Below are 27484 nucleotides of genomic sequence, written 5' to 3'. Positions count from 1 at the left end.
GTATGTTAAACAAATTATCACAACTAAGATGTACCCTAAAAAGTGTCGCTTTTCACTTTCCATGAAAGTAACTGCGGACGTAACTCATCAGTGTGAAGTATAAGTCTTGGACTTAATATCATTCTTCATCAATGAACAACCCCATCATAACCAGTGTTCAAGGTTAACACTAGAATGGTAACCTAAAAGGACATAAAAGTGTCCTTTCAAGGTCTTGGGAAAAATTTCCAAAACCATAGTAGACCCACTCATTTTGAAAAATCCTTTCATGAGCTTATAGTTCAATAACTACTACATATGGAAAAAATTGAGAAACTTGTAATTTTTCTCATCCCTTGGTCACTACAAGTCTCCAAAGTTGATGGACCAGTGTATTTTGCCCAAAACAGCAATTTCTTACGATTGATTGCATATAAATAAGAGTGGGGATTTTTGTAGGACATGAGACAAAATGCCCCGTTAACTTCAATGGGTTGGTGACCAAAACATATGGTTGCTTTTACCTCACTAATTTTTTTTTGGGCAAAAAAAATAGGTACAAAAAAGTTGCATTTTTGCCATTTTGCGGACCTATCATCAAAGTTTCTATAGTCACGCTCAATACAGATACTATATACATGCTTTCTTAGTTCCCTTTGGGCCTTTGGATTCAAAAGGAGCCATGGAGCATGTCAAAAGGATAATGGATCTCTTACGATTGGAACCTTGGGGGCAATGATAAAGTGCTCAATACAGCAAACATAAAAAACTGGGTTTAGCATTATGACCTCTAGAAACCCATAAAAACTACTCAATATCTAGCCAAATTTGTACTCTATGATTAGATATGGTTACTACCTACAAAATACACACAATTGGCCTAAGAAAATAGCAATATTGAGAAAGTTATACTTGCTACTCTAAAATGTATCGTATTCTTCAGCAATCAAAAAACTAAACCATCATCATATACTATGCTATATAGCATATTAGGTCCCCCAAAACTCAAGGAAGATTAGCTTTATGTTATACATTACACTTACATAATCAAAATTGAATTTGGATATCAAGAAAGCCACCAAAAAAATCATAAAAGTGCTAATTTTGGCCAAAAAATAGGATTATGCAATTCTTGTAAATTGGTCATAACTTTCAATTTTAACACTTATCTCTCCCTACAAGCATCAAAACATGTTGAGAACTATGAAGGCCTAACCTTTAGCCATCTAAAACTCACAAACATGAAGTTTAGAGTGGTATAGTTGCCAAAAATTGAAAAAAAACCAAAAACAGGACCCGTTTTTTCACACAGTTTAGGTTTAAAAATGTTGTGCAAGAGTAAGGTTAATGGTGAGATCGATACTCCAAAAAAAATGCTAAGTTTTTTTCAGCTCATAAGGCAACTTTGTGGATATATAGCACCTAGAAATTCATTTTCATACTCTTCAAATAATTCAAGCAAAATGGTCACTTAACAGGACACAAAAGTGTCCAAGGACATAAAAGTGTCATGTTACCATTCTAGTGTTAAGAACCTTTTATTTAAATAGGAAGAGGCTAAACTTAGTCGCAACCTGCTTTGTCCCATGGTAAGCAACCTCCAAGTAGAGAGAAAATATTTCTAATTGGGTTTCTTTGTACTAATTTACACACTTAGCATATCCTTTAGCACAAGATTAGCACTTGTCAATTGCCTATCTGTTTTTGGAAGCCTTGGCAATATTGTAGTGGGTTATTATCTACAAGCACCCATACCGAGCCATCAACTGGTACGGTGGTTGGTAGATCCACAGTAAATATCATAGAGATATTGCACTTGTGCTACAAAATGCTTTGTAAGCTATCAGCTTCATGGATTTGCATGCCGCTTCAAGTAAGCCTTTGCTAAACACTAGGTCCCGTAACACCTAGTGTACATACCTTTAGAAAAAATGTACTAGAACTTGCATTTTCACAATCTTAATTGCCAATGTGTATGGTGAATGTTACCCTTATAGCACTCTGATACAGGAGGAAAAACAATGGGTAAATAGCCCATTGTGATCTCTTGAAAGTCTTGCTAAACCATTGGACCATAATATATTGTGGAAAATAATCACATCTAGGAACAACCATGAAACATTTTCATTAACAAAGAATAACCTTTCTATAAGTGTAAACAACCATCTATCAATGGTTTTTATAATACTTGTAACCTCAACAAGTCTATAATTACTACCCAACAATTTTTTGCCACTAAAATTGTTCCTGATATTGTGTGCTCAAAGTGGTCAAACAAACAGATGTGACCAGCACATAGGAAACAAAACCATGACAGTATCTTAATGAACAGAAGAGAGAAAGTGACAGGTTGCCAAAGTGGTTCCTGAAACACTACTTTCCCAAAATGCAATGCTCTTAGATAACCTTGTTACATGGTTGAGGAGAAAATTGTATAAAATCCTTCTAGCTTTGGCATCCCTCTTGCAAAGCATAAGCAAACTTATGCGGAGAAAAAATTGAACCAAAAACATATTCTTATGATGAGGTGAAAAATACCTTATGCTTACTCAGAGGTCAAGTGGATATTTCAACATGTAAGGATACATTATCCAAATTCTTTTGACCTGCTAATCACTAAAAATAGACATTAGTAAGATAAAGAAATTTAAATGGGTAACCCTGGGTGTTGCCTTGGCAATCCAAACCCCTTGGTATACCTTGCCAAACCAACTCCCTCGGTGAGAGTCTGAAAAGGACTTATGTACTACCCCTTGGCCTGATTCCATGACCCCCCCTAGGTTTTCTCTTGCCAGATAAAGAATTTCTTTGCTTTGAAAGGAAAGTGTGAAGGTTTTCAAAATTGTCCATCAACACTTATTGAGTGATGTAGTAATCACAAGCTAGGTATCACCCCAAAAACGGCCCTTCTATAAACACTTCTAGTGCTATTGAGAAAGCAAGGGATCCGCTCAAGTGGGACTCCTAGTTCTTTGGACAACCGTGCTGTCTGAAATGCTTGTTGCATCTATACATTGTGGTATAGATAAGCCTATACAAGTTTAAGATCATCAAAAACTCAATTTGATCTTTGCACCAAAACAAATGTGGTGTTAAAGTGACACCCAAAATATCATTAATGGCAAGACTCTTGCTTGTCCATTAACATCGATGGTGGGTACTTCACTGAGTAGATCTATTTGATCTTGAGAACAATCACCCATGGATTGAAAATAGTTGGTTCGCAGCCCATTGAAAAGAGATATCTCTTAGCCCTTATGCCAATTTTAAATTTGTATTCAGGGTATTGACCAATGAATACTTATATTTGTGGCGTCATTGCCACTTTCCTATTAAGAGTCAAACACCTCGGCTCATGACTACACATAGCCAAACATGTGTCAAAATCCTTTTTAGAAGGTTGTCATTAGTCCTTGAGAGAAGGAGGAAAGATAAAGAGAATGCTAGGTTGAGGAACATTCATTAAGACACTTGTAATGTATACCCTTTGTTGAGAGTAAGAAACTACCTTCATGCTTTGTAGTATTGTATTTGTCATATTTGAAGTACATGCATCATACAATGAGATTTTGTTTTTGAATCCCTCGCCTGCAAGCCAGCTCCCATGCTTACTCTTGACAAATTTGGTTCTTGGAGTGTTTGCCCCATCAGTACTTCTCCCTATTGTTGTCATTATGTTCCTAAAATAATGAAACTTGGATTGTAAGCATGGCATGTCATGATCACTCAATCCGTGACTTGGTGAGTGTAATCAAATTGCACCCAAGCATGCCAAAGATCATTAGGTCCACTTTGTCGCATTCAATTAACCTAATCCAATCGAGATACAGAATCAACCTAGACATCTTGAACATAAAGCACCGCTCCCCTTTTGCTCCTTGCCCGAGAAACCTGCTTTTGTGAAAAAAATCATATGTGCAATCCCTTTTTACCGCAACAAGGAGTCCAAACCAAAGCTCTCCTTTGTTGGTCCATTTCTTGTTGCTGCCATCGACCAACAAAACCTGTATTACAGTATTAAGTTACTTTGAAATAATATCCAGAAATAAGAGAAATAAGTAATTATCCTCACCAATTGTCCTCCACTAAGGGACCAATTGTTTCAGCAACATTTAGAAATTCTTGCTCGACAAGTACATGGCTAGATCCCCCCCCCCCCCCCCCCTCTTGCATCAAAGTTGTCACAATTTCCTTTGTCACACACATTTTTACCTTTCATGCACCTACATGTTCATCTACACTGAGAACTTATGCAACCATATCTTTGGTTTTATCGGGGCGGTGAGGCCTTGGGATGTACCTTCCCTCATTCATGCTAGTGATTTCCTTGATGTACCATCAAGATGATCATGCTTTCATCCCTTGGAATGACATAATATACAAAGCAATCACATGTACGCAAAAAGATGGATGGTTGTCCACAATACTCGCAAGTAAGCTTGCCTTCAAGTCCAGCATGAAACTCAGCCATACAAGGTAATTTTAGCATACTGCCATTGGAATGCGTTGTGTTTTACTTCCCAAAATTAACCAATTTGGGACAACTTTCATTGAGACACTTTAAGGAAATGGCACAATGACTTTTGCGACACACTTCAGGAAATGTGATGTTCAAGGTTTGTGGTTTGGTGCAGTGTTGTGTATCAAACTTATGTTCCATAGCATCCATTGAATGAACCTTTCCTAATGTAGATGGAAACTCAAACACCGTGTTACCATTGTACACCTTTGGACTTCTAAAATTTATTTGGTTTCCACCATCTTTGAAAGAAACTTTGTCGAGGTGTTGGGCTTTGTAATTGTGTTAAAAAAATGACAAAATATTATTGTTCTCCTTACCTTGGTACAATTTTGCAATGCTTGCTCCCCATAGAGTTGTTCCTTGCTTGGATTTTAAGGTCTATGAGAGTGAAAGTGTTTAATTGTGTTTAGAAGATTTAAGGGCATTTTATATCAATCCTAATAGTTATTAATATTATTTTTAAAAATCCAAAGTAAATTAATTTTCTAAAAATTGCATTCCCTCTCCTCCCCCAAACACCCACCTCCTCCTCCTCTCTCTCTCTCTCTCTCTCTCTCTCTCTCTCTCTCTCTCTCTCTTGGAGAAATATATATATATATATATATATATATATATATATATTTCTCCATGCCTCCCTCGTCTGCCCTCTCTCTCATTTTGTTATTTTTCTCCCCCCCTATCTCTCTCATTGACTCTTCCTCCCTCTAAATCCCTCTCTCTTGCTTTGTTATTTTACTTCTCCCCTTATCTCTCTCGTTGACTCCCCCACCCCCTACTCGCAGGACCCTTCGGCTAGCTATTGGCATCCACATGGTGTGCCACATGGACTACGGGTCGCTCAAAGTCCACGTGGCATGCTACACTATGTGGATTGCACAACGGTCTACAATGGTGGGCCACGCTGGTTGCATGCTTACGTTGCACAAGCGTGACCATGTAGGTTGCCACAGATTGCATGGTGATCCACATTGTGTGCCACGTGGATTGCAGGTGACCTGCAACCCACGTGACACACCATGTGGCTGCCTGCAAGCCACGAGGTCGTGTAAGGGACCATATTGGGTGTCTGCATGGACTTTAGGTTCCTTGTAGTCCATGTTGGTGCCCCCACTCGTCCCCCCCCTCCCCTCTCAATTGTTGCCGCCCCCCCTCCCCCCCGGGGCCTATAAATGGGTTCCCCCATGTCCATTTTTTGGCCTGCCCCAAAGGGTGAGGCCTTAGTGATGCCTCCCCTTTTTGCTAATGAAAAATCTTTGATTTTATTTGAAATTATTTTTATAATTCTTAAATTGTAATTTTTTGATTTGAAAATATAGATAGTGTTAATCAAGTGCGAAGAAAAGTTGTCAAAAGAATGATGGTATATATATGATGATATAAGATATTCTTACTATCTAGTCTAGGTTGTAGTCTCTAGAGGTAGAACAAAAGGTCCTAGAGATAGAGAGGTTTTGGAAGAGGGGCTTGATGGAGAATGAAGAGAGCTCAACAAAGGAAACGTGCATTGAAGCAAATCATAGTCGCCACCTATAAAGAAGCTCCACCCATGGGTCCCTCCTCGTCACGGCCTATCTCTCCCTCTCTGAGTGGCTTGACACCCTACCCACAAAGGCTTACCTTTTTTTTTAATGTTCTTAAAATTGGCAAAAAACTATGCGCATGAGGCACCTGAAGCCAAAGAGACTCCTTCACCTTTCGAAGTGACGTGAATGAAAGATTTATTATTGCATTTTGGAGAAGACGAGCTCAGCAGGAAGGGATCTAGTTGATGTCGTGTGTGTGTGTGTGTGTGTGTGTGTGTGTGTGTGTGTGTGTGTGTGTGTGTGTGTGTGTGTGTGTGTGTGTGTTCATGGGGGTGACAATTGTAGCTGCATGCCCATGGCATTGAGGAGGCACCGCTTCAGTAATTTGGGAGCTTGCTTGGTGTTGGTAAACTTGAATGGACTAGAAAATTTGGGAAATTTTGTAAATTGGAGGCCATTTCTTGTACCTGCTGGATAATCACGTGTCACACACTCATCGCTCACATTGCTCACCTCAACTAAGGGGAACAAGTCTTGAGGGTGTTGAGATGCTATCAATGAAGAACAAAAAAGGTTACCTGCCCTAGAGCTCTACCAGAGCTCCCTTAATTATCTAGGAGTTGTTGCGCTCCTAGCATATGTAAGCTCACCTTAGTTAGAAATCAATACACAATATATATGCTAAGCTCCGATGCTATTAATGTTGTACATGTTACTCTGAAGTGATGGCTATATTTTTGTACATTCACACAATATAGGGCAGTAAGCTCGATGATTGGTGCAGAGGTTGGCACTTCCAAATATCACCATAAAGTATTCCAATTTTTATTTTAGGGCACTCAGAAGAGGCTCAGAGGAAAAGATAATTATAAACTCGTGAATTGTGAAGACGAGATTGATTGCTTCCATGGGCGTAACACCACTGAACAAGAGTTTTTCTTGAATCCTTCCACCACACGAGCTGCACCACACACACGTGACCCAATAGCTCCTACGGGCCCCACCTCTCGTCGTGTTTCCTACTCAAAGCTCCTTGTTGGCAAAACAACACCAAGTCACAAGCTTCAACATTGGTGCTTTGATTTAACTTTCATTAGGAAAGTGGGTTCTTAAAAAATCATGTGCACAAAACTCTCTCTCTCTCTCTCTCTCTCTCTCTCTCTCTCTCTCTCTCTCTCTCTCTCTCTCTCTCTCTCTCTCTCTCTCTCTCTCTCTCTACCTTCAAGTATCCACTACAACCAACTACAACCAAGTGTTTTTTATACCTAGTTATTAAGTTCAAGACTTCAAGCATCATAGCCAAAAATACAAAATCTATGAAAAATATTTTCAGCTACTAAGGACCTCCTGCAATACAATAGTATCTCTATGCAGTTAGCAATGATACTATTTCCCTCATCAATATACTCCTATATTCAATCCCCATACTCGAGAGGATTCAACCATCTTAGGTCACAAAAGGTTTTGTTATTTTTTTGTGTAGCACATAATCATCTTCCTCCAAGCACTTCGATATTTTTAAGCTTCAGTCTTCTAATAAGCAGCAATCAATATCCAAGGTTTCAACATTCTTTACAATCTTCTCACCATGAGCATGGCATACGCTTTTCAAAACAAGAAACCAGATGATCCTGTTTTAGAAACTGTCACTAGGCTAGTTGAGCCAAAAAAGTAAATAAAAATAAAGGAAAAAAATATTATCGCCCATTTGTGTGTAAATATTTCATTGTACGGAGGACCTAGATATAGGTATTTTTATTATTATTATTTTGGTATTTATTTAATTATTTATACTTACGTGTGCATTATTTTCCTAGTATGTTATGTACATTGACTCACCATTACCATAATTTTTCTTACCATTGTGTGTACTCTTTATTCCATAACCAAATATTTTCTTCCAAGCCTCTCTAAATTTTGATGTGAACCCACTCCAAGAAAAAATCACATAAATACCTTTCACCCAGTCATTTCTTTTACTAAATAATATTTTCTACATGCATTTTTTCTTACTTCTTGTAAACAAAACTACGTTACTATAACAAAATGAGGACCCCTCATTTGATTCCCTGTATTTCATGCGGACTTTGCTATAGCACCTTCTAAAGAGGTTGTGTAGTAGCGTGCTCGTCCTGACCTCTGAACTCCCACCATACATTTGGTCTCTCTCTCTCTCTCTCTCTCTCTCTCTCTCTCTCTCTCTCTCCGCTTAGGCGAGGTTGCATGGTTTGGGAATTTCAAAAAATGTGAATTTTTTAATGGTATCATGTATCCATTGCATTTTAGCATTTTCGTCTACATGCCATGCGCTAGCATGACCTTGTTTTGCTTATAGTTGCTTCATTTTAAGGCAAGCCTCGTGATTTTATCACTTGTTTTTCTCACTCTCACTCTCTACCTTTCTCTTGCCATAAGAATTAGTGAACTCCAAAAAACCACTCTTTCTCATTTTACTACCCTCTCCTTATCCCTTTGCTATAACCTTTGCTCTTCCTTTCCATCTTTTCTCTCAAACCTTCTCCCTCTTTCCTTAAACTTTCCGTTCTCTTTTCTCTCAAGCTCTCACTCTCACTCTCCACCTTTCTCTTCAAAGCCATAAGCTTCCTCCTTTTATGTTTTTTTCCCTCACCTGTCAAATTCTCACTTTTTTTTGGCACCCCTATTGTAAAGAAATTGCCAATTCTAACAAGGAACCAATCTAAAGGAGTGGACTGCCAACAAGAAATCCCTCTCCGAATCATTCAAGAGATGATCTCTATGGTTGGAGCATCCATGTTGATGGCTACACGCGTAAATCCGTCAAAGGGTGTAGTCACATCGACATCTATAGAAGCACAAAACACCGATAATGATCTTCATCCATCTTTGTTGTAGTATATTAAGGTCAGGTTGGGTATAGATCCACTTGAGGATTTTATGATTGTTATGCAATTCAAATCTCCTTCCAAGAAGATAATGTTGCCATACTTTAAGAGCATGCACAACGGCCAATAATTCCAAGTCATACGTAGGATAATTCAGCTCATGTGTACGTAACTTACGAGATTCATAAGCTACTGGCCTTCCTTCTTGAGATAGAACACCACCGATTGCTTGTCCACTTGCATTAGTGAGCACAGTTTTGCAGATTCAGGTACTTACATTTTTTATGGCCTATGAGCAACTAGTTGAGCTGTTGGAATAAGCTTTATTCCATGATCAACTTCACACTTAGGCGATAACTATGAAACTTCTTCAAAAAATACATCATCAAATTTTGTTAGCCATTCAGGTTCAGGTGAATCTAGCTTCTTCTCCTTAGGGTTAAGCTTTACTGCGTAAATCATTTCATTCTTCCTATGACTCTTCATAAGTTTGGTAAAGTTCACTAGTTTGAGTTTAGGTTCCCCCCATTTGCTAGTAACTGTAACTCTAGAGTTTTGGTTATTTAAAAAATTCACTGAAGCATCTTTACAAATTAGTGAACATCATTGATGTATGTGAGCATCATTAGCCTTAATCCAATACATTCCTAGGATTCCATCATAGATCCCTATGGGTAAGACTCTGAAGCTTGCAGAAGTGTTGTGATCATCCAAAATAAAATTCAAATTACCCAAACTGAAGTAGAAGATTTAACCTTCCTACACGTAGCTAATTCATTGTAAGACTCTGAAGCTTGCAGAAGTGTTGTGATCATCCAAAATAAAATCAAATTACCCAAACTGAAGTAGAAGATTTAACCTTCCTACACGTAGCTAATTCCATTGTAAGATCTGAATCATGGTGTTCATGCAAAATGAGGCTTCTAATGCATCTAGGAGATATCAAAGAATGTATACACTCATAATCAATCAATAAGATAAAATGGTTACCTTGATACTCTGCTGGCATTTCAATCACATAAAATTGTTCATCAATTCCCTAACGTCCAATTGCAGCATGAACATATCCATTTGCTTGATTCCCTTCGCCTCTAGCACCTTGGGCTCTGATACCAGGTGAAAGATACCCCTCCCCAGGGGTCTATGCACTAAATACACGATTTACAACTTTGTACAATTTTCCATATTGTCATAATAACTAATATCTAATTCTCCTAAATGATTTTCTCATGTTAAGCTGATCATTTGATATGGGGAAGTGCCAAGGGAGAAAAAGCTAGAATATTGGTTAAGCTGGCAGACCGGCACAGTAGGGATCCAAAGGAGGGAAAATAGGGATCCAAAGGGGGGCCATCTGCAAAAGAGCAATGTGCAACAATGGGCTTTAAATACCCTAAGGTTTAGCCCATTAAGACTTCCAAAATGCTAAGGTTCCAAAATCCAAAGGTTGTGTCCAAAGGTCAAAAGCTTAGGAATATTGGATGCTTTGTTTGTGTACCAAAAGTCTTCACAACTTCTACAAAGGAGGGGCAAGTCTTGCAAGTAGGGAATGAGAGAAAAACACACACACACACACACTCACAAGCCTCCTCCTTTACACAAAGGGAATGAGGGACACATGTCAACTCCCCAGGCGAGATGCCCACAAGGTGTACTCAAATCCTATTGTCTGGCCATGGAGGTGGATCAATGAGAATTAGCCTAGAGTAAATCTAGTTTGATTAGTTTAAAAACACTTAATAAAAGAACCAATAAGAATTAAACTCTCTAAAAGACTATTGGACAGTCTCCCAAGGGGTCTAATGAGCATTCAGCAGCCCAATGGCTTGCCTAATTCCTATTGGCCAGGAGACAAAGGGGTCCAATGAGAGTTTAGTTGCATTAATTAATTACCTCAAGCTCTCACAAAAGGGGAAAGGGGGACACATGTCAGGAGGCTATCACTTATGCTACTTAACTTTCATTGGCTAAGCTGGGAGAGGTCCAATGAGGTGCTAGCAAGAGAAAATAGCAAGAGGGGTCAACCAAGAGAGAGAGGGGGGGCTGAATTTTACAAGGAATTATGGCATACACACTCACACTAGCTCATGTGTGAATCAATAAGACTCTCTCTCTCTCCTTCTCAAGCTTTAATGGAAAGCTTATCACCTACTCCAAGCTTGTGAGAAGGGAGGCCTACACCAACGACTCTTGGCTTTGTGATGCAAATCCAACCAAGAGTCAAGCTTCAATGCATACTCATATTCTCTACCATGCTAATTAATAAGCTATGTTGTGCTAATATGAGTGATTATGTGAGGAGATCTACATCTTTCTCATAAGACTACTCCTTCTCCTCTCAATCTACTCTCATACCCCGCTAGCTCTCACCATCTTCAAAGGTGTGTGAGGTCTTGGGTTTGAGACTGTGAGGGAATTGATGTTGTGTTTTATAAGTGTTTTTCTTAGTTCTTGAAGCTTCCATCTTTATTGCACTAGCTAGTATTGAAGGAACACAAAGAATTGTATTGTAAAATGTCTCTCTTTGATGGGAGAAACCATAATACAAAGCCTTTTGGAGGGGGGACTGGCTCCATGTAAATCCGGTCCTCAACTATTGGCAATAGCTTAATTTCTCTCTCTTTTGAAGTATTGTTCATGCTATCTAATTAGGTGTTATACTTTTTGTTGCTCTCTCCACCCAAGCACTCTTGTCATTCTCATTAGGAATCTATTCGAATGAAATGCTCACTATGTCCATGCTATTTTCCGCTACACACAAGTTACTAGGCCATTAAATGTTACATTGGTATCAGAGCACAAGGTTTCTCTTTCTTGCTCAAGAAGGGAGATCCTTAAGCTAGCTATAAATGGTTGGTACTATTAGTTGCATTTGAGTAAGTAGAATAGGGGATTTCCAGCCTTGCAGTGCACCTGCCTTCGTGCAGATAACGGGGCATCACCATCGAGAGCTATGGTCTTAATAGTGGAGTCCTACGAGGCTTGCCTAAGGCTAACCACTATTGAGCTATTAGAAGCTTGACAGGAGCCGCTGTTGCTTTGGTGTTGAATGACCCTCTCTTCTATTCCTTGCAATTAATGGTATTTGAGCCACAGGTACAGTGGCTTGAGTGCTTTTTCTAAAGGGGTAAAGAGGAGTATCAACTAGGGCTTGAGGTGCCAAAGTACACCTAAAAGTTGTTAGAATGGCTGACAATAGTAAAGAGAGTGAAATTAATGTTGATAACTTTGATTTTTCTAATGAGCAGGCTACTAATGATGCCCCTATGCTTGTTAACTACCTTGTTTCTAGGTTTCAACAAGCCATGGGAAATCCATCCCTCCAAAGTGAAGTGCAACGTCAGCTTTGTGCTCATGGGATTCTCCAAGCTCCCCACCATGACGAGAGAGTACCTAGGAAGCCTCTTGGTGAGACTTCCAAAAGAGGCCTCTCTCCCATTCCGGAAGAAGAAGAGGATCCATATGAAGGGCTCATAAATTTTCTTCTTGATGACGCATCTCCTTCTCAAAGGAGAACTCAAGAGCTTCCACCAAAGGAACAAGAAAGAAGTGATTCTCATGCCACCTCGGCGGAGATGGCTCCACCAAGACGGCGGGCTAAACTCTCTCCATCACCTCCAAAATGGAGAATACCATCACCCACTTCTCCACACCATACTTCAAAGACGGATGAAAAAAAGCAAGAGAAGAAAAAAGCGATAAAGAGGACACCCTCTTCTCCATCTTCATCATCGTCTTCCTCTTATGAAAGTGATGGTGCATACAAAGAAAATCAAAGCAAGAAAAAGGCGAGAAAAAGGTCACCCTCTTCTCCATCTTCCTCAAATTCTTCATCCTCTGAAGGAAGCGATGGTGCAACTTTTGAACCATCACAAAGAAGAGGCCATAGTAAATCCTATGCCGCATGGAAGAGGTCATCCAAGCTCAACAAGTTCAAAGAGAAAGGGAAGAGCATATCTTTCCTTACCTACGATGGCACCTTTGGTGCTACAGACAAAGTCTTGGCCTTTATCCAACAATTCAATGCGGCATTTGGAGATGAGGGATTCACGAAGTCCTCTAAGCTATTCCATGTAGCTATGCACTTTCAAAAGTCCGCCAGGCAATGGTGGTCTAGCCTACGGGCCAACAGTGAAGCTCCATGAACATGGAAATCTTTAAGAGCTTCCATTATGAAGCAATTTTTGGCCACCGATGCCAAAGACAAAGTACTCACCAAATGGCGAAGCTTGAAGCTCTCTCCCTTTGAATGCATTGACAAATATGTATACAAGTTTTGGAATTTACATCTCAAAGCCACTGTCTTCCAAAAGATGGATTTTGGAGAGACAAAGAAACAATTTTATGCGGGCTTAACTGAAGAAATGGCGGAATATGTCAATTCCCAAAGGCCACGCCCCATATCGACGGTTATACATCATACTATGGTGGCTTCTCGAATCAATTTCCAAATAGGGGCTAAGAGAAATTCAAAGCCCACGGAAAACAAGGGTTCCAATGAGACTAAGGGGAAGGACAATGTCCAAAAGTCTCCTAAGGGCAATTCCAACAAAGCTAAGGAGAAGGGAGTTTACAAAGACAAAAAAAAACTCTCTCCTAAAGAGCTTGAGCGTAATTGCAAGGATAACCGTTGTTTCAAGTGCGACAAGCAAGGGCATGCGTACCACACTTGTCCCCAAAAGAACATCCTCCATGAACCTCCTAGAGCTACCTTGGTCGAAATCCAAGAGGAGGAAACTCACCACAAAGGATCTTCTCTATGCCATGCTTGGTGAAAGGTAACAAAACATGATGCTTTTATTCTCTTTGACCCTGGTTCTACTCACAATTCCATATCCACAGAGTTGGCAGCAAGCTAGGCATATAAGCTTATGAGGTGGGAGATGTCCTACCCACCACAGATGGTGCTTTCAAGGGGCAAGAAGCTTCAGTCTCTCCCTTAATTGGGAAATTGAGGCTATATGTCCAAAGCTATGTGGACAAAGAGGACCTCTTTATCTCTCCTCTCAAGCACGAGGATGTAATCCTAGGGGCACCACGGTTTGATCGCATGGCTGCCAATGTTAAATTCCTTGAAAGGAAAATCTACTTTAAGTTCAGGGAAAAAGATATATACATAGATGCTAAGGAAATGGGTAACACCATACCCATTGTACATACGCAAGCTTTCAATAAGTCAATAAAGAGCTCTATTTCTGTGTACATGATTTTTGTTAAAGATTCTCAAAATGAACCTAGTGTTTTAGCAAAAGAAAATATACACACTCACAAGGAATTAGAGTTATCCAATTTTCTCAAGGGATTTCAAGATGTCTTTATTGACGACATCCCTTGTGAACTACCTCCTAAACAAGGCAATGATGACCATGCAATTGAACTTCTTCCAGGAAGTTCACCGCTTAAGAAAACCTCCTTATAGAGTTTCTCAAGCTCAACAAGAGGAGATTATGCGGCAAGTGCATGAGTTAGTTGAGAAGGGCATGGTTAGGCCTAGCTCATCTCCATTTTGCTCATGTGTGCTATTAGTGCAAAATAAAGACGGAACATATCGTATGTGTGTCGACTATAGAGCACTAAATAGGATCACTATCAAGAATAGGTTTCCCATTCCACGGGTAGAAGACCTATTTGATAAGCTACAAGGGTCCACCTACTTCAGTAGGTGGACCTAAAAATTGGTTATCATCAAATAAGGATAGTTGATCAAGACATTGTAAAGACCGCATCTTGCACTACTTTTGGTCTTTACAAATATATTGTCATGTATTTTGGCTTGACCAATGGACCAACCACATTCAACCGCTTGATGGAGAATCTATCCATGCCTCACCGAACCTTTACTAGAGTGTTCTTTGATGATATTATCATCTACTCTAATTCACTAGATGAACACAAGTAACATCTCCAGGTAATATTTCAAGTTCTAAGAGAGAATAAACTTTATGTTAATAAAAAGAAAATTGAATTTTTCTTGAAAGACATTCAGTATTTAGGTCACATTATCTCTCAAGATAGCATCAAAATGGATCCATCAAAGTCAGAGGTAATAAAAGGATGGCCTAAACCAAGGAATCTTCATGAACTAAGAAGCTTTATAGGTATGTGCGCATACTATAGATGCTTCATAGAAAAGTTCTCACAAATTGCAGGACCATTACATGACCTAACAAAGAAAAATGTTAGGTATACATGTTCTGCCAAGGAGAACAATGCTTTCGAAAAGCTTAAAGAAAAGCTTATCTCTCAACCTGTGCTTACACTTCCAGATCTCTCAAAGCCATTTGAGGTCCAATGTGACACTTGTGGTGATTGCCTTGGAGCTGTTTTACTCCAAGAAGGGCACGCCATAGCCTATGAAAGTCGAAGGCTTGACCCCGTTAGCAAGCTCTAGGCATATAGGAAAAGGAACTCCTCACCGTTCTACATGCCTTAGACTCATGGAAGCACTATTTATTGGGGACTCCTTTCATTCTGCGCGAACGGATCATCAAAGTCTTAAGTACTTAATGACGCAGACCAAGCTCTCCGACAAACAGATGACGTGGGTAAATTTCCTTTTGCACTTTCATTTTCATATTGCTCACATTCCTCGAAATCATAATCAAGTAGTCGATGCACTCTCAAGACGGCCAAGAGTGAATGCAGTTTCCATAGCAACTCACAATGATCTATCTTCTATGATAGATGAGTAGGCTATTGATCCTGACTTTAGACAAGTGATTTCATCCCTTGCACTAGGAAAGAAAGAGGAACCATTTACTTTACAAGATGGTTATCTTCTCATTGGCAATAGACTATGCATTACTAGCTCACTACGTGAGAAAGTATTGTATGAATCTCATGCTCCTCCTTATGCAGGGCATAGAGGGATTGAGTCTACCCTAAAAGGGATTCAAACATATTTCTATTGGCCTACCATGAAATCAAACATACAAGAGTATGTTTCTAAATGTGTGGTATTCCAAAAGACGAAGTTTGATAGAGAGAAGCAACCTGGATTGCTTCAACCTTTGCCAATCCCTAATTCACCATGGGAGAGCATATCCATCGATTTTATCGTAGGATTGCCTAAGTCTATCCATGGGAATACGGGAATATGGACGATAGTAGACAGGCTCAGTAAACAAGCTCATTTTCTACATGTCAAAAAGACTATCAAAACCCATCAAATGGCAACCCTCTTCATTTCACAAATCTTCAAGTACCATGGCTTGCCAATGTCCATAGTGTCGGATAGAGATCCTAGAATGACCAGTAATATCTGGAAGGGTCTCTTTGAGAATTTAGGAACAAGGCTAAATTTCTCTTTGGCCTATCACCCGCATACGGATGGCCAAAGTGAAATAGCTAACCTAACAATTCTCGATCTACTAAAGGCCTATGTAGCATAAGCAGATCAAAGATCCCAATGGGAGACGTACTTACCCTTAGTGGAGTATGCCTACAATAACATTGTACATACTTCCACGATAAAAGCACCCTTTGAGATAGGAAAGATCAAAAAGTCCCCTGCTACTTAAGGTACACGGGAAGATCTTCACTGCAGTATGAGTATAGCTGAGACCTACAAGAATCTTTCCAAAAGATTAAGGATGCTATCTCTATCTCACATCAAAGGCAAAAGGCTGCTCCTAACAAGCACAAAAGAGCCAAGCCTTTAAAGAAAATGATTGGGTCTTACTCAAATTTCCCAAGGCTCGATTAAGGCACACGACGGGCAAGAATCCAACAAGACACCAAAAGTACTATGCTAAGTTAGTAAAAAGGTACTATGGTCCCTTCCAGATTCTTATGCCAATCAATGAGATGGACTATCAACTCAAGTTGCCCAGCAATTGGCTCATACACAATGCTTTCCATGTGAGCCTATTAGAGCCTTACAAAGGAGAGCCACCTCAAGAACCAACTATTGAAGACCCACCAGAGATTGAGGACCAAGAAGAGGTGTTGCATCTTGAGTCCATTCCCCGACATGATGACAAGGTACTAAGAGGTGGTAAGACTATCCGATGATATCTTATTAAGTCTAAGAATTATCCCTTTGAAGATGCTAGATGGATACAAGGCATACTATTAAATGATAACCTAAACCTTGTCAATGCTTACAATGCTTTCCTAGAGTAAGCAAATTACAAATGTTTAAAATGAACAAAGTTTTTGTCTTATAAGACTCTTTTTTTCTTTATTATGCACAAAAAATGAAGTAGTATGCATGCTTAGATCAAGTTTGCAGAGACGACGTCTCCAAAACACCAGATAAAGCTTGTCACTCTATTATGGAAGATTGATAGGACTAATGTGCAGACATGCTTGCGGAAGCTTAGGCTCTCAAGGACCAAATGGACTAGTCATCCATTCTGGAACGATGTCATAGGGTAACATAGGGATCCTCTATCCGCTAGAAAAAGGACTAATGAATAGGATTTATATAATCTACCCCATAGTCGAGGACGACTATGATTTGAAGAGAGAGGTAATGTCATAATAACTAATATCTAACTCTCTTAAATGACTTTCTCATGTTAAACTCATCATTTAATATGGGAAAGTGCCAAGGGAGAAAAAGCTAGAATATTGGTTAAGTTGGCACACCGGCCACAGTAGTGATCCAAAGGAGGAAATTTAGGGATCCAAAGGGGGGGGCATCTGCAAAAGAGCAATGTGCAACAATGGGCTTTAAAGACCCTAAGGTTCATCCCATTAAGACTTCCAAAATGCTAATGTTCCAAAATTCAAAGGTTGTGTCCAAAGGTCAAAAGCTTAGGAATATTGAATGTTTTGTGTGTGTACCAAAAGTCTTCACAAGTCCTACAAAGGAGGGCGCGAGCCTTTCAAGTAGGGGATGAGAGAGAAACACACACACACACACACACACACTACAAGCCTCCTTTACACTACAAGAATTAAGCTCTCTAGAAGACTATTGGGCAGTCTCCCAAGGGGTCCAATGAGCATTTAGCAACCCAATGGCTTGCCTGATTCCTATTGGCTAGGAGACAAAGGGGTCCAATGAGAGTTTAGTTGCATTAATTAATTACCTCAAACTCTCATAAAAGGGGAAAGGGGGACACATGTCAGAAGGCTATCACTTATGCTACTTAACTTTCATTGGCTAAGTTGGGAGAGGTCCAATGAGGTGCTAGCAAGAGAAAATAGCAAGAGGGGTCGACCAAGAGAGAGAGAGAGGGGGCTGAATTTACAAGGAATTATGGCATACACACTCACACTAACTCATGTGTGAAGCAAGAAGACTCTCTCTCTCTCCTTCTCAAGCTTTAATGGAAAGCTTATCTCCTACTCCAAGCTTGTGAGAAGGGAGGCCTACACCAACAACTCTTGGCTTTGTGATGAAAATCCAACCAAGAGCCAAGATTCAATTCATGCTCATCTCCTCTACCATGCTAATTACTAAGCTATGTTATGCTAATATGAGTGATTATGTGAGGAAATGTACATCTTTCTCGTAAGACTACTCCTTCCTCTCAATCTACCCTCATACCCCGCTAGCTCTCACCATCTTCGAAGGTGTGTGAGGTCTTGGGTTTGAGACTGTGAGGGAATTGATGTTGTGTTTTATAAGTGTTTTTATTAGTGCTTGAAGCTTCCATCTTCATTGCACTAGCTAGTATTGAAGGGACACAAAGAATTGTATTGTAAAATGTCTCTCTTGATGGGAGACACCATCTTCGAAGGTGTGTGAGGTCTTGGGTCTGAGACCGTGAGGGAATTGATGTTGTGTTTTATAAGTGTTTTTCTTAGTGCTTGAAGCTTCCATCTTCATTGCACTAGCTAGTATTGAAGGGACACAAAGAATTGTATTGTAAAATGTCTCTCTTGATGGGAGAAACCATAATACAAAGCCTTTTGGAGGGGGGACCCGGCTCCATGTAAATTCGGTCCTCGAATGTTGTCAATAGCTTCATTTCTCTCTCTTTTGAAGTATTGTTCATGCTATCTAACTAGGTGTTATACTTTTTGTTGCTCTCTCTACCCAAGTACTCTTGTTATTCTCATTAGGAATCTATTCTAATGAAATGCTCACTATGTTCATGCTATTTTCCGCTACACACAAGTTATTAGGCCATTAAATGTTACACATATACACTTTTTATTATACATTAGAGTTGCGAAAGCATTTGCATAGGGGAGGAGTTCTCAACACCCGACCTAGCATCGAGTTTAGGCAGAAGTATAACTAAATAACTAGCAGAGCACCGGACCGTGTATAGGGATGGATCGGTCCACCCATCCACTTCCGCTCTACTACGGATAGAGAGAATTTCACTTTGTCAGGAGCAAGCCAGAACACCTCCAACCTACCTGCTCTAGACATAGGTTGAGGCCGCTTCGCCTCCCTCCATGAACCCGAGCTCTGAAAGGATACCAAATACCAATAGGTGGTAGGGTATCAATACCAACCATACTAATTTAGGCGCCACGTCTCTTTGATGCCCGGCATCGTGTGTTTCAACAAAGCCAAGGCAAGATCCCCGACGTGTTAGCTGTGTAGGTCATTCAACCCTCTGACACACTAACCGTGTAGATGAGCCTAACAAAAGAAGGCCTAAGAAACACCCCCAATCCAGAAAATCCCCAGGTCAACTACCCTTTTCTCTAAGGCTAAGTGATGTAGGTGATCCTAGCCTTGTAGCGACGTTGTCATGAGAAACATAACACATGATTCTAATCACAATAGCATCTTCCATATGCACAAACAATATTTTCCCAGTAGTCAGACTGTACAGGGTCTCTACCCTTACACATCTACCATAAACCATCCAAATCACTTCATGATCCAATCCCAAAACCATAAACCATAATCCAATCATATCACATGGTTGAGCACTCCACCCAACCCGCACAACCAATTCTGCATAACCACTTTAGACCATAACATGGTTACCAAAAATTTAGCAACATGACCATATCCAAAACGAGAAATCCAAGAATCACACCGGCTTCCACAATCAAAATCACAAACCATAATCCATGATAAACCATATTCACATTGAACCAACTCCCACGCATGGAGTTTGACATATCCACTGCAATCAAATCGAGCCCACGTACATGGTCCTTAAAGCATGAACCTTATATACATAAATAAGTCTGACCAGCAAATAAACATGATATCAAAGTCCAATTTTGACAACATCCAATCATGCATAATTGATACACCATATTTGCACTTCACCCCTCTAGCACATAGAGCTAGTTTTGACATAGAAAGGTGGAAAGCAGTCATACACATATACATGAGGCATCCACATATATTTGTGAGGTTCTATACATCATATGGTATCATTCCATCACCATAAACATGATGCAAGACAGCTCTGACATTTAGGTCAACCATAAATCATAACTTCACATTTATGTGAAAAACAATTTTTTACCATTTTTGGATGCATACATAACATGGAAATGAAAGTGTTTGACATCAAACCAATGCATAAATCTCAGCTCCATAATACATATTAACACATTATCACATCACTTTGCCCATATGATACTCATGCAACAAACAATAACACAAAAAGAAAGCCACTTTATTAATATCTGCCTATGCGGTTTGTGTTGACTAACCATATACCCTCACATAAGTTTATGGACATCTAATACTTGAAATCAACTCACCAAAATAAACCATAAATCATATATAAACAGCTCGGTCAACTCACGACATCATATGGTACTCCCCCTAGATAGCACCCTTACTCGCATTTTCGAAGTGATAACGGAGACCTAAATACATTTAACATCAAGTTTAATCAAGCATTTTAATTGGTCAAGTGGATTTGCTCATCCGGTGAATCTATATAGTGGTTTTCCAAGGAGCGTGGGATCCAGTAAGCTGTTTTTTAACCATAACTCTTAGCTCATGCGTGATTTTCACATGACACCCAAGAGAGAAAATGTTATAAAGGATGTGTTTTATCTCTCCTTTGAAGGGTTCAGATTGATTCATAGAGGTTTGTGAGTTATGACCAAAATAGTGTTCCTACCGCTTACGTGACGTGAAAGGAAAATCACTTTTTATGTACACATGTGATCATAAACACAACGTATGCATAAATCAGTGTGTTAAACATGATGAATAATCATGGAGAAAATTCATACGCACTCGGCAAGTCCATACATGCACTTGTGTGCAAAAAAGCAACCACCGAGAGGGTATCTACTCAGAAAAATGACATAGAGAGAGAGAGAGAGAGATGATGGCTATGGAGTTTAGAGCTTCTCACTGTGCTTTAGAATTGATTAGGGGTTGTCGAAAGGCTTCTTGCTTTGACTCAAGAGAGCGGTGATGAGAGCTATGTAGAGGTTCTCTCCACGAGAGCCTTTGGAGAGCGCGTACGCCGTGAAACGAAAGAGAGTTAGTAAGCAAGTAGAGAGAGAGAGAGTATTCTTCTTCTTCTTCTTCCCGTATACGAGAGAGAAAATCTTATGCAGATGGTGATGAAAAGCTTGCACCACTCCGTATAATAGGTACGTGTTACTTTGTGATAGTGGACGCAACTGACGACATTGAAAACTGAGGATTGCAAGAGATTTTATAGACACTGCAAAAAGCTAGAGTGAGTCCCAAGCCAACAGGTAGTGCTACCTTCTCTGCCTGGAATAGCTACACAGCTTTTGGAACTTTTCTAAAAACATGGCTTGGATTTTGACAGTCAACTCTCCCAATTTTCCTTCAATTTTTACAACAAAACTGACTAATTGGATAGTTACCGAGAAACTAATGAAATCGAGATTAATTAGGCCATGCTGCACCATGATTCCCCAAGATAATTTTGACCTTTCCATACTTCCTTGGCATATTTACGGTATTGCTTTTATAAAAATATTCTCATAAAAATTTTGTTTAATCTCGTTTTGTCTCTTGGTGGTCATTTTTAAATCCGACGGGGACTAAAAAAAATATTTTTTATGTCTAGGTCATCCTAAGTTGCACGTTGCTTTTCAAAAATGCCTAAAAGCACAAAAGGCTAAAAGTAGCGTAGAAATTAAAAGAAAAAAAATTCTAAAATTAAACCACAAATTCTCTCATGCACTCGAATAAGAAAACGGACTCGCTTTTCACTAAAAAGCACTAAAAATCATGAAAAGCTAAAAATAGCGCGAAAAGCTAAAAATAGTGGATTTTTTAAAATTGAAGCAAACGTCTATCCGATCTATTGGAACATGAAAAAGATCTTGCTTTTCACTTTAGAACTTTACAATACTGTCAAACAAGCATTTTTAAACCAAAATCTAACAAAACAGACATTGGAATCTATTTTTCTTATTTTTAAAATAGACCCTAAATTTGGGGATCTTACATAACTAGGACTCACTACTTTTGGCTTTCAAATACTCCATAAAATAAAAGAGTGCGGGTATTAGAGTTTGTAGACATTGCCATAGATGAAGTATCCTAATATACATTGATGTAGTCTTGATTACAACTCAAGGACCTCAGGTTGTGAGAGCACCAAAAGAGGGTGAAACTATTGTGCTAGATTGAGAGTGTAACACTATTGGCTATTAAGGTCATCTTTTGAGGCTAGAATTAAATCAAACGGTGGTTCATTTGAGAAAAATGAGAAGAGTTATTTGAGAATGTAGCATTGGACTCATGAGCTTAGGTGGTGTGTGGAGAACTATATATTACCATTAGAATTTGGATATCAAGATAACGATTTTAATTTTTTATCTTGATAATATCTTCCACATAAAGAGATCAAGGCCATGCAATTGAGCATATATTTACTAGAGAAAATATCAACAAGAATCAACTAGCAGAATTGTGCTACATGTACATTTTCATAGAGACATTTTGTATGGAATGCTTCCAATTCCAATTCCCTAAGTTTGAGAGAGAGAGAGAGAGAGAGAGAGAGAGAGAGAGAGGTTGCGCCTCCTTATGGGCCTCCATTTGCCCATCAAAAGAGAAAGATTGATGGAGAGTGATAGAGTGTTATGAGATTGGGCACCCTCCTATTGTATGTGGTTAGCTAAAATTGCGATAGCGGACATATAATGGTTAATTATTGTACTGTCTTTCTATTTTTACCAATGGTGATTTGATTTTGTGTATATCGTAACTTCGGGAGTTGAGGAGAAGGTGTCGGCAATAAATTATTCTCAGTCAATTTTAATTTGTGTAGGGTTATAGTTTATTTTTTCAATAAGCCACTATGGCTCGCTTGTAAATAATTAGTGAGAACTCACCCTAAGAGGGTCATGCAATAAGTCGTAGCCACCACACAAAGACTAAAGTGGAACTAAGTGCAAAGAGGGGCCTCCAATTTTTGGCACTAATAAGCAATATCAAATATTAAATATAAAACTCCACAAGAGGTGCCACAGAGTTTGGGGCTACAATCTTTAGGACATTCTTGTGTGAGATGATCACAATTTTTCCCTCTCCCCTCTCTTAAACTATGTCTTCAGCTATGGAGTTTCTCTGTGTCACCTTACAAGCCCACCCTTGCTTCCAACAATGGTATCAGAGCATCTAGTTCAAGGAAAATCGACAATTGATTCCAATTTTTAAGGAGCAATTTATGAATCTATAGCATCAAGTTCGCAAATCAACACTAATTGATGACTAATGGAAAACCAACCAATTAGCGTTGATTTGCGAACTTGATGCTATAAATTCGGCATGACAAGTTCAAAATTCAATTTGACGGTTCAATCTGGTGAATTGTGAAGGCGGAATAGCAAGAATCAAAGAATCAAGATATTTTCAAGATATTAGAGAAGTATAATTTAAAAATGCGGCATCGAAATGCCTTGAAGGAGATTTTGAAGGAAAAATCTAGCATAAGTGAAGAGAAAATCAAGAAGTGGCTATCAAAGTGCTTAGATAAGTTTTGGGAAGAAGTGGCTTCGGCTTGAGCAAGCTGTTAAGGGAATTATTAGCGCAAATTTTGAGATTAGAAGAAGAATTAATTGAGAAGACGGCTTGTGAGATCTTTCAAGGCTTTCTTGGAAGAAGAATTGAATTTTGAGTTGGTTCGAAGGTGAAGCCAATGGCCTTCGCACTAGAAGAATTTTTGGGTTTCTTTGATACTCCAAGTTGAAGTTGTGACCCTTGGCATCCCAAGCAAGAAATATACCATTAAAATTATCAATTACACCATCCAATGATTGGTCAACTAAGGAATGTCGTGGAAAACATCCCCTGTATGCAAGGAACACCACCATCAACCTCTGCAAAACCTTACAGAATGGGCATCAAATTGAACACCATGGGCCGTGGAGCATCTTTGTCTTCTTGCATCGTGGTTGAAACAGTTTCTACAGGCCACCATCAACCCTTCTTTCCCTATGCACCGTCGTTCTCAGTCCAGCTTGCTACAAGCCATCCCTTTCATACATCTTTAATTAAATGTGTGGTTAAAGTTAAAAGCCTTGGCCGGCCAAAGATTTTGACTTCCACTCTCCACCTCTATTTTGGTCACCCACTCAATCTCAAGGACTCTTAGTCTTTAAGGATGAAATCATGCCTACATTTTCCTTGAATTCATGGTCGGCCCATTGCGGTACTCAAGTGAAAAAATCTCGAAGGCCTATTCACCCTATTACACTTTGGACCGCCGGCCGTCCAAACTCACGTAAAAATCGCTCAATCGGTTACCCAGCCTTGTGTTGAATTTATTTAACCATCTATTTTTAAACTCCAACAACTACCCACCTTACTTTCCAGCCATTCAATCCTCAATATTTTGGCCGCCCAACATCAACAAGCCCTTGGTCGGCTACCAATTTTAATCCACACCTTTTTTGACGTTCAAAAAATCCAAACTTCTGCGGCTTCAAAAGAAATAATTCACACATCAAAAGAAACATTCAAGTATTTTGGAGCTTGTGTTTACCTTGGTTTTCAAAACCCCAATAACAATTGAGTATTATCGAGCTTGTGATAACCATCAACAACTTTTCCTATTCAACAACAAGGTAGATCATTTTAAAATTATTACATTTTCTTGAGTTTTTCTAAAAATTTTGCAGATATCTGTAATCTTTGAGCGCATTTTTGGAACACAATTTGAAGTTGTCTACCTTACTAATGGGACGATGCTTCTATCTATGATGCTACACAAGTTTTTGCCTTGGATATCAAATGAGGATACTTTCTTTTTGGAAGTTAAGGTCATCAAACAAGTATCATAAGTGTGGTCAATTTGTTATCTCAGCTACCTTCAAAATTGGGCCCAAAGGCAGCAAGCCATCAACCTATACTATGATTCAAAATGAAAGAAATCACTTGTGTGTCATCACACAATCCTACAATTTTCTCACCATTCGTCGGTAGCTAGATTCATGATATCACTCTATATTCAAATGACACCCCATGTCTACACATGGAACTGTGATGATAACAGACTAAATGTAGAGCTAATTTGAGAAGACAGTGGAAGGATCCAAGCTTACCACTACCAGTATCCAAGGATGAAGAGCTTGAGACAACATGGCTACGATATCAACATGTATTCAAGGCAAAAAGTGCTTCTTTAGATATATTTTAAAGATAATTTCATAGTTGAATCTCACTTCGAGACTCTATGCCCCTCAATTTCCAAGTTGATAGGTCACCCGAAAGTCGAAACTTGAAGTCAAACAATGATGTCATAATCATGACATGCCCACGGATCACTTCAACACAAGTCTACCTATCAAATAAATAAATAATTCTTCCTCCTACCACTCATGATTCCATAAAACTTTACACCTCTAAGATTTTACATTTAATTGAGAGGTGTCATATAATTTCATTATGTCTCCTATTCTTTTGTCCCTCAATATCTCCAACAATCACTTGGATGGTGTACCATTTGTCCGTGAATATGACTGCTCATATTTGTAAAACTCTCATCCTTCTATCTCCTCTCAACAACATTTATGCCATCCACTAATGGTAATATCCATTTTTTTGTTATCATTTATGGCTACTTGCGTGGAAATTGTGGTTTTTTTTAATAATTACATGCTATATGTTGTATAACCGTGATGCTACTAATCAAGACACAAAGGCCACTTTTAATTCTAATGTTGGTAGACCCCAAAATAAATCTCTCTCCAATGCAGATCAGTCAAGCATTCTAAGCTTCCAAATCAATAAACTCAAAATAAGTATCCAACTTCCAATTGTTTAAACTCTTATTCAAGAAAAAGCCAAATGTCATGTTATTCAGTTATTACTAGACTTGTATCACTAATTTATGTATTGTTACTATGCTACCTCAATTTGAGAATAGAGGCAAAAACCTGTGTGCCTGATATTGCAATATACCACTATTTGCATTTAAGTATTTCCCTAAGAAAATAGGGTAATGCATATGTTTCAACTCTCTACATTGTAACATCGGGCTACTCTCCCCATGGGGTACTAAATTTTTGGGTGAAGTTTTTGTTTTTAGATATTCACACTTGTGGCCACTCTATGTGCCACTTTTTATAGATTTTAATACAGGATATACTGGACAAGAGTAATGTTAAGATTTTGTCCATTCTTCGTGCCCTTAGATCATGCTTGGATAGTCACTATGTTTTGGGTCATGGTGTAATGCCCAAGCATATTTTAATATGATACCTAACCTTGTGATGTATTTTAATATTAAATTATCTTCACACTGACACATTCACAATGCATTTTAGATTAGTCTATTACAACCCTTTCAAGGACCCCTACCTACACATCATATATATAAAAGAACCACTTACACTTGTAGAGATCAAGAAGAGCAACTCATCCCTGACCAAATAGTTGATCATGAGACCACTACTACACACACTAGCATGGTTTACAATTGTTATTTTTTCACTTTTAAAGGCCACCCTAGAGAAGATGATAAGTGGATGCATGAATTGTTTTTTCAAAACTTCCCAGATCTTCTCCACACATTCTATCACTCACGGTCTAGTTGATTCTCTATTGAGTAACTGAGGACATTTGCTATCCCTAGAGGGAGCGATATTATGAGATTGGGCACCCTCCTGTTGAATGTGGTTAACTACAATTGAGATAGCTGGCATGTAATGGTTAATTTCTATGCTTTTAAAAAAAAACTAATGGTGAGTTAATGTTATGTAGATTAGAACTCTGGGAGTTGAGGAGAAGACATCGTCAATAAGTTATTCTCGAACAACTTTTATTTGCATAGTGTTATAGTTTTATTTTTCCAATAAGCCACTATGGTTCTCTTGTAAATAATTAGTGACAACTCACCCTAAGAGGGTTATGCAATAAGTCATAGAGCCACCACACAAAGAATAAAGTGGAACTAAATATAAAGAGGGGACTCCAATTTTTGGCACCAATAAGCAATATCAAATACTAAATACCAAACTCCACAAAAGGTGCTGTGGAGTTTGGGGCTACAATCTTTAGGCCATTCTTGTGTGAGCTGCTCTCAAATTTTCCTCTCCCCTCACTTAACCTATGCCTTGGGCTATGGAGTTTCTCAATGTCACCTTCTTGTGTAAGAGTGTGTAAGAGTTTTTCTCCCATCCTTTCGTGTATATTATGTATGTCAACATCTTCTCCTTCTATCTCTCTCTTTTCCCTTCTCCATCATGACAAAGTCAATTATGCTATTACATGA

Source organism: Adiantum capillus-veneris, chromosome 24 (genome assembly GCF_014529385.1).
Source record: "Adiantum capillus-veneris isolate H3 chromosome 24, ASM1452938v2, whole genome shotgun sequence".
NCBI lineage: Eukaryota > Viridiplantae > Streptophyta > Polypodiopsida > Polypodiales > Pteridaceae > Adiantum > Adiantum capillus-veneris.
Note: the sequence above shows the minus strand (reverse complement) of the source record.